Source organism: Protopterus annectens, chromosome 8.part0 (assembly GCF_019279795.1).
Source record: "Protopterus annectens isolate FY-2018-M chromosome 8.part0, PAN1.0, whole genome shotgun sequence".
Classification (NCBI taxonomy): Eukaryota; Metazoa; Chordata; order Ceratodontiformes; family Protopteridae; genus Protopterus; species Protopterus annectens.
In genome coordinates this window covers 711195100-711213819 of record NC_056741.1, presented here as the reverse complement: position 1 = coordinate 711213819, position 18720 = coordinate 711195100, and the positions used below count along the sequence as shown (strand labels likewise).

Below are 18720 nucleotides of genomic sequence, written 5' to 3'. Positions count from 1 at the left end.
CAAGAATACTGATTCATCCGTTGAGGGTTTTGGGGCTGACCATCCTACCCTCTGGCAGAGGATTTCCATGGTGTCTCCAAAGGAGACATCCTCGGGAGGTGACCTGGGGGAACCCTCACCTTCATCCAAGTCAGTATCTTCTGTGAGGGACTCGGGGGAGTCCATGTGCATCCTCTTACACAAATGCTTATGTGGGGCCTCTTCAGTAGAACTCTCTGAAGAGGGCTCGTAAGTCATGGGGAGGTTCCACAATGGGATCCACCTGGGGGTCCTCTGGCAAGGGCTGTCCCTGGGACAAGCTGATGGGAGTCATGACCAAATCCAAAGCAGTATGGGCGGAGTCCAAGGTAATGGGCTGGGGTCTCAATCCCTGGGAGAGAACCCTCTCCACCACTTCGAAGGCCGAAGGAGAGCGCACCTCCTTGGCAACCGACAAGGAAGAAGTTCGCCCTGGCTCTGTAGTGAGGATCGAGGCCAAGGTAGCCTGGGTTCCAAAGGAATGGCTCAGATCCAACAAAGTCGGAGTGGAAGACATCTCAGTTCCCTCGGATCTGGTTCCCTGTTCTCGGTCCCGATAGTTGCTCGGATCCGAACAAGTCTGATCCGAGAAACTCATGGTAATGGCCGGCATCGAGGTTGGAGGAATAGTTGGCGCTGAACCCCCAGCACCGAGGCTCCTTAGATCCATAAACCCCAAGGCCGATGGTTGGATCAGGGAATGAGAGAGAGGATGGAAGAAGGGCATAGAGGTCCCCTCTTCGGCCAGATAGGGGCCTGGCAAGACTCCCATTTGGATTTGGGTCCGAATGAATCTTTGCATCATCCTGTCCACGTCAAGCTCCGATAGACTCCGAGTTGACAGCGAGGAGGTCACCGACTCGGATCTGGCCCTATGAGATGACCTCAAAGAAGACATCTGATCCAAGGGCTCTGTCGGCTCCGAGGAGAACCTCGGGGAATGAAGCCGAGGAGAAGTGGTCCTAACAACTTTTACAGGTGGACTGGGAAAAGGCTCCCGCTCAGGAGATCGCTTGCGGTGCCTTTCTACTCTTTTCTCGCACTCTTTTTTGTCCTAATCTGCAGCTTTTGTCCCCACCTCAGCAGGCTTAGAGGGAGGTTAAGTCCCAGCCTGAGGGGGGTTGATCGGCTACAGGAGCCGATGTCGAGGCCGTCGTCTCTAAGGCAGAAACTGGTAGCAGGCCCTTGGCTACCAGTTTCACCTTCTTTCTTTAAGGGCTCTGGGATTGAACCCTGTACACACAGCACATGGCAAACTAAGATGGGGAACGCCAAGGCAAATAACACACAGAGTGTGACCATCAGTCGGTGAAAGCTTGTGGTCACATTCTGTGCATTTCTTGAACATTGGTTTAGGCTGGTCAGCCATAATACACTCCCCACTGAGCCAAAATGCTAACTAGACACATGCAGACTCAGGCGTTGGCTAGGCCTACTCTATTCAAGAAAGAAACACAAACTTTCTAACTACTTTCTTTTTTAAGCAAACGATGACATGATGAAGGGGAGGAAGGGCCATCACAAACAACTACTCTCACACACTAACTAAAGAATCAAAAGTTCCACTTACACTACCCAACTTGGAGCTATAGAGACTACGATGCGTACACATGAAGCAGCAAATGAGATCTGAGGGAAGGTAGGAAAGGTGAGGGATTATGGGTAAGGGGAGGAGCTTGGAGCAGATGTTTGATAAAATGTTGGCGGCTCGGATCCGATATGGATCCGAATACCCACAAGTTGCAGATAAATGAAGTTAACTACTTCAGATCTATAAGTGCAGACGTGCAGATGGTTGTTCAAATACACAACTAACCAGTCTATAAACTGTAGTTAACAGTCCCAGAATGGAACATACAAATATTCAACTCTGGCTAAACACAACATGTGTACATAGGGCAATATGGCAGCCCTTAGCTTTCATAGGGTACATATGATCCATAAAAAAACAGTATCACACTTACCAGTACAGGACCACAGACTTGGGCCACACCTGACAGACCTATGGAAAGGTGAGGGAGAGGTATTATCAGCACCACCAAATGTTGCAGCACTACAAGGTAATATGTGCATATATCCCTATGTACAGTAGCTACTGTGCTACTAGCTGTATTGCTGACATTCTGAGTATGTGTGCACAAATAAGTGTAAACCCGAACCCCCCCCCCCCCCATGCAGATAGACCTAACACTCATGCACAGCTATGTACAGCTTGCCACAATGACTGGTACAGTATTGCACTGGTGAGTACAGTACGCTTACCTGGACGCTCCTCTGCTGGGGAGACTGTGGCACCCACCTCCACGATGTATGGTGTTGATGGATGCCTGGGAACTGTCGTGTGTTCCTAGGTTCACCAGGAATTCAGGAATTCCTGTGTGTCCAAGAGCGGTTTTGTCACACGCCCTTTACCAGTGACGGCACAATCCCTGGCAACAGCAGCTGCCCTTCATCATGCAGCATCCAGAATGTCTGTGGCCGAGTGTCGGACCTGTTCATAGGTCCTGTCCCACTGGCCAGTCTGATTGACATCCTGCACAAGGTCTGCCCAGAATGTTGCCTGCTGCTCCCGATTATGCCTTCCCCTGGACAACAAGATCTGATGGTGTTGTCTGAGTCCATCCAGTATGATGTCATTCACCACATCTGTGAAGGGGGCATGGCTCCTGAGGTACATGGTTCCTGAAAGACAACAAATGGGGAACACATTACAGGCCCAGATACATGGATGCCCACTATGTACAGATCCAGTGCACCCATAATGGCTTGCACTATACACTGCTCCCTCACACGTCATACCCCACAGTCTGGCAACACTCTACGTGTGTGGATATCACCAAGACAGTAGCAATACTGGGGTGTGTCCCTGTGTGCCATGACAGATTCTGTTGTATGTTTCAACACCCAGCACTGCAGTCTACCATGGTGTGTCGCTTACAGGCAAAAAAACCCCACTGACCTATCTGCTATTACAACAACTGGACGGGGACAGTCCAGCAACACCAGTGTGCCACAATGACAGAAAACAATGCAAGCCTGCTGTAGTATATGCTCCATCATACCTCTCAACTATACAGATGCTTTTCTCTCCCTGTCTGCCCCTGGCCAACACTCAGCTGTTTCTGCTCCCGTCACTTTTCATTGCCTGTCCATAGTTAGTTTTTTCTCACAGTCGCTGATGATGTATGAGCGCTGCATTGTGTAATACTCACCTTGCGATTACCCTGATCCTTCTCTCAGCCCCGAGGTACGCGAGACACTTTGTTCATGAGCAGTGAGGATTTTTTTCTGCTCAAGGAGGTCTCAAACCACCCTGTGAACTGAGCCACCCTGCCTATGTAATACTCACCTTGCGAACACCCTAGTCCTTCTCTAAGCCCTGAGGTACGCGAGGCACTTCATTCACGAGCAGTGAGGATTTTTTTCTGCTCAAGGAGCTCTCAAAATACCCTGTTAACTGAGCCACCCCTGCCTATGTAATACTCACCTTGTGAACACCTTGGTCCTGCTCTCAGCACTGAGGTATGTGAGACACTTTGTTCATGAGCAATGAGGACTTTTTTCTGCTCAAGGGAGCTCTCAAACCACCCTGTGAACTGAGCCACCCTGCCTACGTACGTTTGTCTACCTTATAAATTGAGTACATTGCTAACCACTCTATAGTTATTTACAATACATATCTAGTCAATGGGTTTTAAGCGACCCGTACATGACCACACCAAGAGTCTGTGCTTCAACTGTCTAGAACCTATCTTTCACTGTGTTAGCTCTTCTCAGCCCAACTTTTAGCCCACTCAGTGGTCTCCCCATAGAATGCCTAGCTCACTCTAGTGTCCGTTCTATCCCCTAGGCCCCCACCCCCTCCCTTCCTCTAACCTAGGATACGCTTCACTCTTTAATTTCCACTATTACCCTGGTTTGCTCTGTTTTTTTCGGCCATACACACTCCACTATCTGGTCTACTTTTTCCTATTTATCTTTGGATGATTTTAATTATCCTTTTCTCCCACCACAGTGTCTTGTAGCAGGCTTGCCTCAAGGTTATTTGTCCCATCTAAGTTCAAAATAATCTTGCATAAGCTATTTACTGCCATTTACATTCTAACTACTCCACATTACAGCTACTCCTGTTACATTTCAGCTTATTGATTGTTTTTGGCATGAGTCCTCCTCACTTCAACCCGCTTCACTCAGGCTCACTCCACTCCCCTACTCCCTTTCCCACCCACCACCACTTTCATTAAATTTATACCTAGCCAAACCACACCCCATACTCCGCTCAACCAATCCATACCCAACTTCCCAATATCCTCACAAACCTCGTCTACTTACTCCACATCTCCACCTCTCTCTCATACCAAATCAGTCACTACCACTCACCAATGCTACCACTATCAACTCTACACTCAAAATCCCACTATTACAGTTACATTAACCCACAACTTTATAATCACAGAACCACCATCCTATCAACTCTCAAACACTTACACACTAAACATCCTAGTTCCTCAGCTACCAAATTGCATAAATTAACTAGCAAACTTTGACTACTTCTATTACACTCTATTACACAAATTAAACTCCAAGTTGACATCCATTACAACCAAGGTCCCACTAATAACAACTCTCAGTGCCTACAATCTTCTCCATGTCCCACTTCAGCTAAGTTCTACTCAGTCCATCATACACTCACATCCCTACCCCTCTTCCAGAAACCTTTAGCACCGACCTGCTCCTAACAAATTTCAATCTCCACAGCATCATAAGAAAAAACAATGAATTACATGCTGCCCTAGCCACCGATTCACTAAATATAACTGTTATAACAGAAACCTGGTTAAAGCCCCACATCAATGACAGTAAAATTGTCCCAACTGGCTATAACATCATTAAACAGGACAGATTAAACAAAAGAGGTGGTGATGTCACTGTTATGTTTAAAGATAACCTCAATGTTTTACAACTAAACTGTACCCCTCCTGACCTCCTCAACTCTGAAATACTAACCACTTGCCTAGAAATCAACCCTAACAAAGCAATAATTATCATAGCCACCTACCTCCCTTCTGGCAATAACCTTCCCATCATAGAAACTGTGCTTTCCTAGGCATCTAACAAATTCAACCAAGAAACTACTGTGCTTGGTGACTTTAACCTGGATTGGCACACCAGCTCATCCAACAACCCCTCCAACTTTCTAAATCTCTTCAACTTCATCCAAACCATAACCTGTCCAACCCACACAAACACTCCAAGAAGCAGTCAACATTAGACTGGATCTTAACAAACCTAACCTAATTTACTTAGCTGGTTGCCTACCAGACTCCCTCAGCAACCATTCTCCAACCTTCCTATGCAGGAAACGTGTGCATACCCAAGGCAGCATCTCTTATAAATACATCATCAGTAAGAAAAACTTCTCCCCCACTACTTTTAACCAGCTACTCCATCAATGTGACTGGACACCACTTAAACACCTGCATTTAGACTTAACGGTTCAGTACTTCAATGACACTTTCCCTAAAATACTAAATAACCTTGCTCTCTCTAGGAAAGTGCGCATAAAAGCTAAACCCCTTCCTTGACTAACCCATGACACCAAGCAACTACTGAAGCACTGAAAGAGAGCCTGGTCAGCTTACCATATATTCAAAGACAAAGTTGACCTGAACTTACCAGCAACTAAGAAACCTAGCAAACGAACAAATCAAAAACGACAGACAATTGTACTTCCAATCCTGTCAACAGAAACACTAAAACAACCCCCAGAAATTCTGGCAATCCATCAACTATCTACTTAGCCCTGGTCATACCCCAACCCCACCCCCAGTCACCTCAAACAACTCAGACCCTATTGCAACACAATTCAACTCCCACTTCATAAACATCACCTCCCTGCTGGACAACCAACCAACCCAGTCACTTACAGTCCCCACCCCAACCCCAGAAAATCACAACCGCTTCACTTTTAAACCCATACAAACTAATCACCTAAAAACTCAACCAAATTTAAACCCTGCTCAATTGCTGCAAATAAACTTCTAAATGAATTCCTAAAACTTGCTACTCCTTCAGTTGGCTACCCCATATCAATATTGATTAATTGCTCTATAACAGAACAATATGTCCCACTTCTATGGAAATCTCACATCATACCCCTCCACAAAGGCGGACCCTCCAAAGAACTAAATAAGCCATCCTTTTCCCCTCTTGCAAAAATCTAAGAAAAATGCATCCACAACAAACTCATTAAATATTTCCTTAGTAATAATCTACTTTCCAGTTCTCAACACAGCTTTAGACCTAAACATAGTACCAGCAGTGCCTTACTAACTTTCACTAACACCATTCATCATCTTATGAAGGCAAGCTTGTTTCGTCCGTCTTTCTCGATATGTCCAAAGCCTTTGACACTGTATCCCACCAGCAACTACTCAATAAACTGTCTTCCTATGGCCTCAGTTTATAATCCCTAACTTGGTTCCATAGCTATCATTCCAATCGTCAACAAGCTGCAAAATGGGGAAACTCTCTTTCCCCTCTACTCCTCATCTCCGTGGGGGTACCACAAGGTTCTATACTTGGCCCTTTTCTCTCTACCACATTCACAAACAACCTTATTTCTGCTACCCAGCTAACCACCATAGTACAGTACGCTGATGATGCTACACTTATCTGCTCAGCCTCCTCAACTCAGGAACTTCAAGAAAAAATACAGACTTCTATTCAGGACATTGAAAAACACCTCTCAGATCACCAACTCATATTAAACTCCAACAAAACTAAGATAATAGTTTTCAAAAAATAAAAAAAAATCCATACCTTCCTACCCCCCACAATCATCTGCTGAACTGGAACAGAGATAGTACCCACTAACCAGACTAAACATTTAGGTGTTACTATTGATGATAACCTAATATTTGATAAACATAGCCCACTGACAAAAAAAAGTCCACATCAAAATGGGCACCCTACACAGGGCCAAACCATACCTAACTCTAAACACCATGCTAGCTACTGTGCGGTTACACCTGCTATCCACCCTCCTGTACAGTCCTTTCATTTTCACAAACCTGCGTAAGACAGACTGCAGCAACCTAGAATCATGTTACAATAAAACTGCCAAATATACCACTAACCATCCACACAGATCTCACCACTGATCAGCTTGCTCACAGCTAAACTGGCTTGAGCTCCCCAACCTTTTATCACTCAATCAACTTATCTTAGCCCACAAAATAGTCCATCAACCTAGTAACTGCCCTACAATTTCCAACTTAGTCCAACCTAGTACTAATCTCAGATCTTCAAATAAACTTATGCTAAAGGTTACCCCCCTCCCACATGGTGACTCTCTCTATTCTCACAGAACAGCCAAACTCTGGAACACCCTTCCTGAGTCCTTAGCAAAAATTCCTAATGACTGAGTTCAAACTGCTCCTGAAGGAATTTCTTGCTAGTCACTGGCTGTGCTCTTACCATGCCCCAGGCTAATTCCATCCCACTTCCATTACTTTTACCCACCTTCCTTTTGCTCTACCTAAACATACTATTTTTCCTGATGCTACTAGCTACACCTGTCCCTCTTCTTCATCGCCAACTGTATTTCTCATTTGCTAGTTATTGGCTGTGCTCTTGCCATACTCCAGGTTAATTTTTACACACCTCCATTACTTTTAACCACCTTTTGCTCCACCTAAACATACTATATTTCCTGATGTTTCTAGCTACCCCTGTCCCCTCTATCTCCAACTGAATTTCTCATTTTCTTAGCTTTGCAAAAGCTACTTCAACTTCTTACCACTCAGTTCTTGCTGATTTACATACACCTCCCACTATTCATACATGTATTCATATGTGCTATGCTCAAAACTGTAATTGTCTGACCAATCTGTCTCAGAGCTGAATTTTTATATTTCCTCTGTATATTTGTATTGTCTGTTATTTTAATATGTTATCAGTATACAAATTACTATGGTTTTGCTTGTATTGTACTGTTTCTGGAGCTTTTCTTCCCGGGTGTCCATTGAAAAGAGGCTCCTAGCCCAGTCGGACACTACCCGATTAACAAATGTAATAAATAAATAAAATAAATGGTTACAGAATGTCAGGATGTTTGCCTCATAGTTTTGGTCAGTTTCAGAAAAACTTGTGGATCTCGGACAAATATTTAAACTGTGTTTGGGCCTTGCCCCCCCCCCCCCCCATAGACTATGGCTTTGTCCTGCTATCATGCTTTAAGGGGCTGACAGGTATGTTCGGCGTAGCCATCAACCAAACAGGGACATATGTCAACAGAAACGGGGACTAAGCCGGAGTACAAGGACATTCAGTGACACTTTTAAAATGTTAGAACTATGTATGTGAGACAGTGACTGAATGAGGGAGGTGACCTACAGTACATTGTTTGATGTTACAGGAGTGTACACCCTTACTCACTATCACAATGTATTATGTGTAATCCACTAGCATTCGTACAACAGCCAACCGTTGTAGGAGGGATTGACAGGGACAGAGCTGAGATGTGATTGAAAATCAGGGACAGTTGAGAGGCATGCCTGTAGGTACAGAACAGCAGAATATTGCTGACATGTCATTACCATAGATCTAACACACGCTTACTGTTGTAATCTCTATTCCCCATACCTCCATCCCCCATCTGTATCCTGTTATATGGGGAAATCTATTAAATACCTGGTGGAGTGCAACACTCCTTTTCTGAACTTTATTTCTGATAATCTTTTGGAAATATGCTCTGTGTGTGAATTAAGTCTCATACAGACCTGTTCCCCATAAGCAGCTGCTTCCCTTTTTAAGGTACTGCTCATTAGCAGGTAATTGCCTTTGTGGCTTAGAACTGCTAACTGCAACCAAAACAGCTGATACACACTATCACTGGCCAATTACATGCCACCACAGTGCAATATATAAGGCCTTCATGTACAGCTGGGTCCCTTTCTTAGTTGTTAAGATGGACATTACTGAGGTGTGGAGAGTACAGCATCGCACAGGGTAGGTATCATAACTGTCAACTGTAGAGATTTATGGAGTATGTCCACAGTTTCACCTCATATGTGTGGTCATGGTCCCATGACATTGTGCTCATCTGGCAGTTCACTGGCAAACACTGTAGGTTGAGGTCGGCAAGGTAAGAGACACACGAGTGTCAGACTTCAAACCCATCAGAATATGCAAGCTAATGCAATAGCTGTTAGTCTATCAACCTATCTTTGTAGGGGCAAACCATTACACATGTCCCTATCTGTGGGCCTTAGTCCCCCCATTACATATGGCTGTGTCTGGATCCCTTGTTCTAGGGGGTTGGGGGTATGGTAGGTCTGTAGCAACTACCTTTACATACAACTGTGTATGCTGCAGCCTAGCACACATGGGGGAGAGGGGGGAGTGCGGACACTTCTAAGGACAGCAAGCTGTACTTCTAACTGTGGCAGCTGTGTCAGCCTTGTCATTATGGCAGAGCCATGGTAAGGGTACCCTGTAGAGTCCAATCAAGGCATGTGATTAAAGTTAGTCTGTTAAGCAATGGTGCCAATAACAGCTAGGAAGCAACATACAGTTAAGGTATATAGATATGTGCGGTGTGTCCCTACCTGCAAGCTTCTGACTTGCAAAACTGGGTAGCTGTTCATTAACTAGCAGTAACCTGTGCGGATTAGGATTGCATGACTCAGTCATTACTTGCTGTCTTCACAATAATATAATTGAACTGCAACACAAAACTAGATTTGAACCCAGCACTGTGTGGAAAAATGTACTCATGCAAGTTATTAAAAAGACTGTGCTACTGAGTCACTGCAAAAGCATGTGTATTTACAAGACATATGTGCACATATACTGGCGGTGACGAACATTTCTACATCCGTCAGTATGTGCATGGCTTTATATGGTTGTATGCCTGCACCAGGGTCCCAGCTGTACATGTACTTTTCCATTGCTGCCTTAGTAGGCATCTTTCCAGAAAGTGCTGATGGGCACATATACCTGCTATCACAGGCCTCACTTACATCCATTATTGTGCCTTTGGCTGTCTACTGGTGTTCTATTGCACCAGAGTCCAAGGTACATTCCCATTTTTCTCATAAGTTTTTATTTCAGTTACATGCCTAATGACTAAGTGGCAATCAGGATGTTTTGCTGGAAACACCTGTTTTAAGTCAGATCTCTGTGGCATGGTGGGTTAATGCAGTAGGCTGTAGGTGAGAGGGGCCTGGTTTCGAAACTTGGCAGAGGTGTTTCTTTTGTACGTGTCTAATAATGTCATAAACACATTTAATCATTAAGGTTCATTTAAGCTTAGCTAAGTGAAGCGGTGCTGTGTGCTGCACTGTGCCGCTTCGTTTAACTCAACGGAAATCCATGCTGAAAAAATATGAAAAAAAGAAAAAGGGGGTGATAGGAAAGTGGTGAAATGGGGGCAAGCAGGGGGAAAAAGGTAGTTACGGATATGCAGGAAGGGTGTAGGAAAGAAACCACAGCTATCCATATCTTGTACAGCAACAGCTGTGCATTTTGGCAGATTTTGTAAATTAATGTGGACTCTCACACCCCAGAGAGAGGGGTAAGAACAACATAACTGTGTTGTCAAGCCAATCAGACCAGATTAGTAGTGTCCAGTAGACATGTGTGCGACATGCAGAGCTATGCATAGGAAGCTTTTTTTTTTTGGGACAGGTGCCACTTTTTTTTTTTTTTTTTTTTTTAAAGGCGAGAGTGGAATCTAAGGGAAGGGACATAGGCACATGTGGGGAGGTAAGTTGGGTAGGAGAGGATGCATTTGCAGACAGACAAGACAGCAGACAGGGGCAGTGTGTGATACATGGAGTGAGTTAAATGCCTTGGATCGAGAGGGTGTTGTGAAATCAAAGCACACATGCCTCCAGATGGCAGCAGCATGACTCACATCCCCACCCGTGGGACAGTCAACAATTCTCCTTCACTGCCCTGAGGGTGGGTGTGCTGGAGACTGGATGCCAGGGCGAGTCTGCCTCACCAAGTCGGCCTGTGTGCTCTCAATCTGGCACAGCTGTTTTTCATAGTTCCAATGAACAATCCTGTACACCATGACCGGTAGTTGATCCTGAGTGACTGCAGACCCTCCACCACCACTCCCAGGGGAGGCTGGGCCCTGTCCCATGAGACGGTTATACCCGATGTCGCAGGTGGTGCAGGCCAGTAGATGGGACACCACTGGCCTGAGTCCCAGATGTGCTGGGACCTGGTGCCATGGCCAGTTGAAGCAAGGTAGACGGATCACCAGGAACCGGCCTACCCCGATGTGCTGTGGTAATTGAGGTATAGCAATAAGTATAGGTTAGTTATTAACAAAACATTGTTAGTAATAACAGCATTGCAGAACATTGGAAATAATGCAATTACATATCAATGCATACTATGTGAAACACAACAATAAATAACAGAGCAGTCAGTATAACATGATGCCAGTAACAGATACAGCATAAGGCCAACAAAATAGGTAATTTAACAAGATATGTTAAGATGCATTCATTATAATACATAATAATAAAAACACATGCCCGCAAAAACAGTTTCTAACAACATATGTTAATAGTAAATCATAACCAATGAATAAATGAAAATAAGGGGTGGGGTGAGAGAGAAAATCAGTCCATTAGTAACATTGCTGCTTACTTCCTTGACAACAGTACTACTTATCTACTCTACAGGTCTGTATTTTCTTTGTGTGTACAGTGAGTACAAGTCTCCTGTAGCTGATGTAGCACACACATACCTCTCAATCTATATGCATGGGACACTATGGGCCAAACGGTAACAACAGCGGGTACACAAAACACTTGCACATCAGGTGGACACACATAACTACCAAGGAGTTCTGTGGGCTGAAATGGTGACACTTTGCAATCTAGGTACTCATTGCCATGGTATTCCTTTAACAGGCAGATTACACACTATTAATTACATAACATGAAATCATGACACTTGAGAGACATGTATGTGTACAGTACAGACACCAAACAGCAGTCATGCCTTGGTTGGCAGGCATAGTAACAAAACCCAATAGCAGTGACTGCATGGGATATATGCATGGAATGTATTAATCGACTGCAGCAATTTTTAACAGACACTCCAGGCATACAGCCATACCAGGCTTACACATATTATTTCTGACTGCACAATACTGATTTTTTTCACATTCTTGTTAATGATTTTAACAATCTGGGAAATCTAAACACAATTATCTACCCATAATATGGGTTGCTTCACCCATTTACCTGTAGTTCCTGTGGAGACAGATTATGTGAGCATTACGTGACTGCTATTGTAATATGTAGTACTACATAGCACTGGATTCGAACCCTGGTCTGTGTGAGGCAAAAATGTACTACATACAGCACATTCAGACCTCCCAACCGTCCCGAATTACTCAGTTTTTACCGAGTTTTGGGGTCAAAATGAAGGGGTGCCACGATTCCCGAGTGGCACCCCTTCATTTCCGATTTTCTTGCTTCGTTTTTTTAATTTTTTAAAAATTCGCGCTGTCGGCGCTGACGTCATCACGTGCGCGATGACGTCAGCGCCGTCAGGGCTTCCAGCCAGTCGGAATTGAGCTCAAGGAGCTCGCGTCATTATTTCCGGCTGGCTAGGAGCAGGCGGGAAATGAAAAGCTGTGACTTTGAGTTTTCTTTTCGTCATGGATGGTGGTTCTTCTAGCCAGGAAAAAGCAAGCAGGAATGCATTTTATCTTATGCTGCTGTGCTGCCTGTTCGGACTTCAGGAACGAGGAATCTTTTTTTTTATTATGCTGCTGTTCAGGAACGAAACAGAGATATTTCGATTTTATGCAGTGCTGAAAAGGACAGAACAAGGCAACAAGCTGTTCAGAGGTATTTATTTAATACTGTGCAAGCTGCGAGTTAGTTTGTTAATCATGGTTCTAATGCAGAGATAGTTTATTATGCTTCAGAAACAGAGGTAGTTTATTATGCTTCAGAAACGCAGCTTCTGTTTCTGAAGTATAATAAGCTACCTCTGTTTCTGAAGCATAACTATGTTGGCTAAGGGGATGGGCAAGCACTAATGCGAAAAAGATTAGTAACTTCAGGGTGGGATAAAAAAAGTACCCCTACGGAATCCTGGGATTTATAGTCCTTATACTTAGAGGGGATCAAAGAAACTTTTTAAAGTTGCTATAGTATCTCAAAAGCAAGTCGAATTAACTATATTTGCATGGTTGCTATGTAGTGTATCTTGTGTAGATGAACTGTTCTGATTTACTAAGTTATAGCGTTAGTTATTGTGTTTTGGTAAGGATTACCTTTAGTACGTGCAAAGTTGCATACAGCGGTGCTCAGAATGGAGCATCACAGTTAAGTACTTAACTTCTTTTTTGCCACGATAGATGCATTTTAGAACAATGTCAGCTGCACAGTATGCGTGAGAACTTTAAAGGGTTTTACTTTTTTATAACTTATATGTAAAGGAGAAGTCTAACGAGATCCCTGTTATTCGTAGGTTTCACAGCATCTGGAGGAGGCTGGCACCTCTTCCAGTAGTCCTGGCCACTCTGACCATAGGGCATGTATTCTCAGGGAAAAATATGTGTAGTTTAAACAGCATTCTTCGCTTTGCTTAATGTTTTTCAGAGTATTTTATTTACCCAGGTTGTGATAGCGGTGAACAAGTGCCAGAATACAAATTTGAATTTTTTATTGTTGTGTTCATGCATTTGTTTACTTCTAGTAAATAGTGTGAAATACTAAAATGTTAGTTGAATTAATCAAAGCATTTCAACTTGAGAATCTTGGATATGAATAGTCAGTTTACACTGGAATTTTGGGAATTGCTTTAAGTAATGGTTCTGTAAATTGCTGGTGTGTTTAATGTCTGGTGTGTGAGTGAGTGTGGCCCGCATTTATTATGATTTAAACTGTCAACTTAAAGTATGCATTTAGAAAGTTTTTACTTTTAACCCAGTAGCTTTCATTATGTGAGTTTTGATAATTATTGCAATCTGTTGAGCTGGGTTTTCAGGCTGAGCAGCTGTTAAGAGTCAAAGGCATTTCATAGTGGGGTGGACAGAAGAGATGAAATATCAAACTTTGGAACTGTAACCGGTAACATAAATCGTGGTTGCTTTCAGGATTTAAGCTTGTGTAGTGCTTGATTTTTGTGGGTGTAATTGAAATGATCTTTAACTTATAAGACTATAGTACAAGACATTAGAATAAAACAATGTATTTCTGTTATGTTTTAAAGTGTGTTAGAAGATCTGCTCCTGTTGCTGAACTGCATAGGGGTTTTCCTTGTTCAGGCACTTCCCACATCATGAATTGACTGTTCTGGCTCATCAACTCTGCCCTTTAGAGGACAGATTGCTTGAATTTTAAGAATTTTTATTGGGGGGGCATTAATGGATATGAACAGTATGCATAGAGTATTCAGTACTTTTATACCTGTGGCATTCATTATCACTGCAGGGCTGTGGTCACATGTTTGAAAAATGTGCAAAGAAAATGGAATTGAGAAGGTAGTTGTTTAAATATGGACACACTGAAATCACATTCTCTTTTTGATGATGGTCTTGTACACATTCTCACTGTGTTGTATAGTCTGGTTGATTATATTTTCTTTTGGTATCTGTCCCACCATGCATTGATGTCCTGAATGCATTGTAATTTGTTAATCTCTTCAGAATTATGCGTATGTGTGCATAATGTGTAATTTCTAGCCTTTGTTTTTCCTTTTATTACACATTTGCAAGTGTTTTGTATTCTAGTGTCTTAAGAAAATCTCACAAATTGTCTTTATTACAATCCTCAACACATTTCTTCATTTTAGGTTTTATTAGCTTTATACTGAATTTGTTGGGAGTCTATTTTCATTGGGAGACAGTATTGTAAAGTGTAAAAATAAAATCCAAATGATCATTGTAGAAGTAAAGCAGTATGCACACATTAGTGTTTATGGTAAATGGGGTGAAATAGCCAGATAATGGGACATTTGAATGGCTGCAGTGGGACTCTGGTGCTATATTTTGGTTCCGTTCTTCAGTTTGCATTTCAGAGTTTGTATCCTACAATTCCATTGGAGTGGGCGGGGTTGTTTAATTATGTATGCAAATTTTATGTTAATCAGCGTACAGATTTGTACCTATTTTTCATGGGCCTTGTCCAGATTTTTGATGTTTCCAGGTTGAGAGGTATGAGCACATTTAACAAACTGAGCTACTGAGTCACTGCTGATTACTGAGTGATATTTGCCTAGAGCTTACCTGGAACCAAAATATGATCGGTCAGTACTACTACAGTGTTACACTAGACTGCAATGACAGCAGAACACACATGTATGAAATACAAGCATAACAAATATAGTAGGTGTGCTATATATCAGTATAAACAATGCAGGTGTACACAATTTATTGTTAGTAGGTTGAAATATCTGTGAAGTCAACAAACAATATCAATTCACGGAGTGGGCTACCTCACCTATATACTTTTATTACTTGATGTTTGTGGGTGACAGAGCATTATGTGAACAATATTGGCCTAGAGACAGCCTTGAAAGGTGCTATACGAGGTAAACAAAACAATTGGCAGCCATTAGATTTGCATTCTATAGCTATCACATTGTTATACTTGACTGTAGCACTCTACCTTACAGGCTGAATGCATACAGCTCTACTGCAATTGCTACAACGCAATCCTGATGTATACCATTTTCCTTGGTGGGAATGGTATTTTTTATGTTTTACTGAAAGGCTAAAAACTCTCCCACTTGACAACGCTGTTGACTATTTTAATACTATATTCCTAAACATGCTAAATAGCCTTGCATCCCTTTGCTTGAAAAGAATCAAAACAAACTGTGCCCCACTGCTGACCAAATCTACAAAAGATCTGATGCACAACAGAAATAAAATATGGAATAAGTACCAAGGTAATAGAAATGAGCATGACCTGATAAATTTTAAACATTGTTATAACCAAGTTAAAAAAAATAGTTCACAAAGATAAAAAGCATAATATTCAAAACTACAGTCTAACCTTAAACAGAACTCCCCAAAATTCTGGAATTCTGTCACATCACTCTTGAACCCTTGTATAAAAAACAACCCATGTCCACATCCCAACAAACCTTCTCAAGAAATAGCCTCTCCCTTTAACTCTTTCTTTATAAATTTATAACTATTACTGCTAGCTTTCTCCATGCTAGAGGCAGCATAAGTAAAGCTGCTCCACCAAAAACATCTACTACCTTCTCCATCTCCACATGCACCCCATATACCCACAAGTTCAACACCCCTTTTACTTGCAGTTTCACTCCTAATCCCATTTCTATTACAACTATAAAAAGACTACTACTCCTAATCCCATTTCTATTACAACTATAAAAAGACTACTCCTTAAGCTGAAACACTGCTTTAACACATCTGAGCTTGCTGCTGAAGCCACTGCATTCCTTACAAGTATCCTTATTAATAGATCTATTCATGAATCCTACATGCCCAAATTATGGAAGAAGGCATTCATTCTCTGTCTTCATAAAGACAGCAAAAACATAAATATCACCAACTTTTGTCATATCACCATTCTTTCTCCTATCTCCAAGATCTTGGAAAAGTGCATTCACATTCAGCTGATGCACTATCTGCTTCATAACTACTACCTCCTATCTTCTAAGCAACATGGATTCAGACCTGCCCACATTACTACAACTGCCTTCATACCTTTCTTGGACACTATTAACACAGCTCATGATGCTGGGAAAACAGTATCTATCCTCTTCTTAGATCTATCAAATGCTTTTGATACCGTTTCCCACTCTACTACTGTCACAACTCTCTAACACAGGACTTTTCTCCACCACTCTCAACTGGTTCTCAAGCTATTTAAAAGACGAGGAAAAGGCTGTCAAAATGGCAAAACTCTTTGTCCTTACCTTAACACCTCTACTGGAGTTCCTCAAGGCTCCATACTTGGTCCCCTCCTATTCAACATTTTCATCAATATTTTTCACTTATCTATGACCCATGGATCTCTTATTCACTATGCAGACTCAGCTATTGTCTGTTTGGCTCACTATTTCTTAACTCCAATTCAAAACGTCTTCACCACTGAATCCTGGATGTATAATAACCACCTAGCTCTTAACCCAAATAAATCCAAGATCATGCTATTCACCCCTTAAGAAATCATCCATGTTAGATAAAAACGTGTTCAATATCTATTCTCAAAATAATGCACAAGAAATTGTCAGCCACACAAAACTTCTAGGAGTCACCATAGAAGAACACCTAAAATTTGATATTCACTTATAACATCCAAAAAACTTATCAGAAACTAGGAATCCTCTATAGGCACAACCACTTCCTCAGCCCCTCCTCTAAACACACCCTTGCCTCCACTTACCTCCTTGCCTCCACTTACCTACTTCACTTACCTCATGTATGGCACCCCGCTACTTACCAACCTTCAAAGTACACTAAAGGCCAGGCTCGAAACTTGTTATAATAAAATTGCCAAATTCGCAACTTCGCCCATCACTGTACTGCTCTACACTCCCTAAAATGGCCGGAAGTACCAAACTACCTCGTCTATCTGCAACTAACTACAGCTCACGAACTGATCTTTAAACCTTCTGATTGTCCTGCCCTTAGCTCAGTATTCACTTACTACCTCCCAAAGAAGTCCCTTAGATCTGAGAATCAGAAACTTCCACAGGTTTACAAACCAAATCTTCCTCCTGGCCAGCTTCTTTACTCCTACTCTTTAGCCAAAAATTGGAATGCTCTACCTTTAGCCATTAGAACCCAGAATTCTGCCTGCTTCAAAACTTCTCCACATGAATATCTATCTTCCATTTGGAGCTGTACTTGCACTCAGCCTCCTTAGAATATCTAAGTTTTCTACTTTAATGTCATGTTTTCTAAAAATTCCTCAAAATGCTGTAATTGTCACTGCTATTTGTCTTGCCACTGGATTGTTAACTGTGTTTTTACACTTTAAGCTAATTCTTAGTTGTATATTAGCAATGTATAAAATTCTACTTATTATTGTACCGAGGAGCTTTTCTCCCCAAGCCTCCACTGAAAACGGCTATGGATGGCCCAGTGGACTTTCCTGGTTAACAAACTGTAAATAAATAAATATCCTTTTTTTCCTCATAAACCTTTAGTGGAAGGTGATTGTTTAGGTTTGGGCGGCTTTGGTTATGAAACTGATATGCATCTGCCTCCTGAAAAAAAGTATTTCTTGCTGGTAGGAAAGTTTTGTTTATGAACTGTGACATGGCAATATGAAACATATTTCATAAACAGGACAATGTTTTACCATTTTCTCCTCAATGTCTGTTACAATGTCATCAGCCAGCTGACAGTGCCAAAGTAACTATATTCAAATTTCTTGATATTACATCATCAGAATGCATTTTTGTCTCAAGCCAAATTCTTAAAAGAACAGCAATCATGCAAGTCCTGAAAAATGTGTAAGCAGCATCACAAGCAAACTTTAATGTACAGACTCAGTTCTTATCAGATGCAGCACTTAACTGTTCTAGTTTTCCTTTAGTATCAGTCTCTGTTAACTTAGGGTGGCCGCGGTGGTACAGCGGTTAGCGTTGCCGCCTCACAGCAAGAGGCTCTCCGGTTCGATCCTCAGCTGGGGTGCCTTCTGTGCGGAGTCTGCATGTCCTCCCTGTGGTTGT

General features: G+C 42.3%; 1 protein-coding gene across 2 annotated transcripts in view; it reads right to left on the bottom strand.

Moving 5' to 3' along the window:
- The window catches only part of GON4L (gon-4 like), a 3426849-nt gene that overhangs the window by 56019 nt on the left and 3352110 nt on the right, over positions 1 to 18720 (bottom strand). The gene's annotated exons all lie outside the window — the stretch shown is intronic.